Source organism: Gastrolobium bilobum, unplaced genomic scaffold, assembly GCF_033153095.1.
Source record: "Gastrolobium bilobum isolate Gb01-03AN ecotype WA unplaced genomic scaffold, APGP_CSIRO_Gbil_v1 utg11238, whole genome shotgun sequence".
Taxonomy (NCBI): domain Eukaryota; kingdom Viridiplantae; phylum Streptophyta; class Magnoliopsida; order Fabales; family Fabaceae; genus Gastrolobium; species Gastrolobium bilobum.
In genome coordinates, this window is record NW_026895823.1 from 42,479 (window position 1) to 45,750 (window position 3,272).

Here is a 3,272-nt window from a genome sequence, read left to right on the forward strand (position 1 = left end):
AGCAGCCAAGCACCTATATTCAGCTTCGGTGCTTGAACGACTTACTACTCCTTGCTTCTTAGAAGACCAAGATACTAGGTTCCCTCCTAAGAAGATGCAGAACCCAGAGGTAGAGCGCCTGTCATCGACATCAGACCCACAATCAGAATCACAATATGCCAGGAGCTGAGGTTTCAAGGAAGGAGTAATTGTTAAGCCCATGTGAGAAGTTCCTTGAAGATATCGCAAAATACGTTTTACTGCTTTCCAGTGAGAGTCCAGTGGAGTGTGCATGAATTGGCATACCTTATTAACAGAGAAAGTAATATCTGGGCGTGTGATAGTTGCATACTGAAGGGCACCTACAATTGATCGATAAAGGGAGGGATTATCAAATTCACTGCCATTACGAGCTGACAGTTTCAAACCAGAAACCATGGGAGTTGGCATTAGTTTGCTGGTTGCTAACCCTGCTTTAGTAAGAAGATCAGTAATATATTTGGACTGAGAGAGGTGGAGTGAACCATTAGGCAGAAGCTTCGATTCTATTCCCAGAAAGAAGTAAAGAGGTCCCAAATCTTTGAGAGCAAATGCAGCATTGAGTGACTTGATGAGTGAGGAAATCACTGTTGAAGAAGAGCCAGTGATTAAAATATCATCAACGTAAATCAAAACATAAGTTGTTAAAGAGTGGTTGATTGACACGAAGAGAGAAGTGTCACATTTGGTGGCATGAAATCCAAGCTAGATGAGAGTGCTGCTCAATTTCTCAAACCAAGCACGAGGTGCTTGTTTGAGACCATAAAGTGCTTTGTCCAACCGGCAAACAAGATTGGGATTGGTGGAGAGAAAGCCTTGCGGCTGTGTCATGAAAACTTCTTCTTGAAGAGTGCCATTTAGAAACGCATTATTGACATCTATTTGTCTGATGGACCATCCATGAGAGAGAGCCAGGGTGAGAACAATTCGAATAGTCACAGGTTTAACAACTGGACTGAATGTTTCAGCATAGTCGAATCCTTCTCTTTGATTGAAGCCTTTTGCAACTAATCTGGCTTTGTATTTTTGGATAGATCTATCAGGGTTGTACTTCACACGAAAAACCCATTTACAGCCAATTGGTTTTCGACCAGAAGGCAATGGCATTAATGTCCATGTTTTGTTTTTCATTAGAGCAGCATATTCTTCATTCATGGCTTTGAGCCAATGGGGTTGAGCTAAGGCCTGATCTACAGAAGCAGGTTCTAAAGAAGCAGTGTAGAGTCGAGGCTTGAAAATACCAGCCTTTGATCGAGTAGTCATGGAATGTTGATTGGTTAAGGGAGCCAGATCAGGAACAATATCAGGAGCCATTGAAGTGATAGCAGCAGTAGTTGGAGCAACATCAGCAGTAGGATATGACAATTGCAATGGATTAGAATTATTTTCAGACCTGCAAGGAGAATTTGAAACAGATGGCAAAGTAGGTACAATATGGTTAATGGTGTTAGTAGAAATTTCAACATGTGAGTCACTCAAAGGTAATGAAGGAGTAATGATAGGTATAAAAGGTATTTGATTTGGTGTGGATGATGGAACTTGAGTAACTGGTATGTGTGAAGCTTGTTGATAAGGAAAGATGTGTTCATAAAAAATGACATGTGGAGTAAAAACTATTTTACCACTTGGTGTAAGACATCTGTATCCTTTATGAGAATAATTGTAACCAAGAAATGTGCTTTGAAGTGATCTGTAATCCAGTTTATGAGCATTATAAGGTCTAAGATATGGATAACATGCACATCCAAAGGTTCTTAGAAAGCTATAATCTGGTTCTTTTGCAAACAGTAGTTGGTGAGGGGATAAATGACCAAGATTAGGTGAAGGAAGGATATTAATGATGATGCATGCTGATACAAAAGCATCTTCCCAAAATCTTTGGGGCAAAGAAGAGGCAGCAAGCATGGATAAACCAATCTCAACTACATGTCTGTGCTTGCGCTCAGGGGTACCATTCTGTTGATCGATATATGGACAGGATAATCTATGAATAATGCCATGTGTTTGGAGATAAGGTTTGAGAGATAGGTATTCTTTTGCATTATCAGTTTGTAGAGACTTTATTTTGGTATTGAGTTGAAGTTCAATCATGGTTTTAAATTGAACAAAAAAAGAGTATACTTGGGATCTGTTTTTCATAGGGTAAAGCCAGGTGTATCTACTATAAGCATCTATAAAGCAAATGTAATATCTAGAACCATAGCTGCTGTTAACTGGTGCTGGTCCCCAAACATCAGTATACACAAGATCTAATGGATTGTGATATGTGTTTGTAGAAGAAGCAAAAGGCAATTGGAGCATCTTGCCCATACAACAAGGACCACAAACAATTTTATTTTCATTGCGAAATGGGATTTTACAATGAGTAAGAATGGATTTTACAATTGAAAAGGAAGCATGTCCTAATCTAGAATGCCATAGATCAAGGACAGAGTTGCATTTATTTGGAGGAACTGTTTGTGCTTGAAAAACAGAATGCTTGGAAGTGGAAAACTTGATATGTGGAAGAATCTCCTTGGTAGCCTGTGATTTAACATAGCAATCATTAGCATGAAACTCAAAAAATACATTATGATCTTTAGCAAATTGTGAAACACTCAGGAGGTTCTTTGACAATTCAGGTACATGAAGTAAGTTGTTTAAAGGAAAGGATAAGGACTTTGATGATGAATGAAGTAATGAGTGACCAATGTGTTGAATTCTCATACCTGCACCATTACCTACTTTGACAGTTTCTTGACCTTTGTAAATGGACTTTGAAATCATATTCGATTCATCAGGTGTAAAGTGGTTTGTGGCACCTGAGTCAGGATACCAAGTTGGATCAAAGGTTGTGAGAAGGTCATTGCTGTCATCCTGATATGATGAGCCAGCAGTTGTAAAATTGGCTTGAATTCTGGAATCTCCATGTTCTGATTTGTGTTGCTGCTGAAATGGATTTACATAGCTTTGATTAAACCGATTGTAACATTCAAAGCCTATGTGTCCAAATTTACCACACACTTGGCATTGTGGTTTGCCATGTTGTTGATTACTGCTGCCATATTGTTGATTGTATCTAGGTCCACCAGTTCTGCCAAATCTTCCTCTATTATTAAAGAATCTGCCTCTGTTAGAATTGTAGCCTCTGCCAGTGCTGTTTCCATAAGGCCTTCTGATATTCATCTAAGCTATGTTTGCTTGCAACATTCCAAGATCGGTTTTCTTGTGCTTCTCAATACGTTCTTCTTGAGCCATGAGGAGTGCTTCAATCT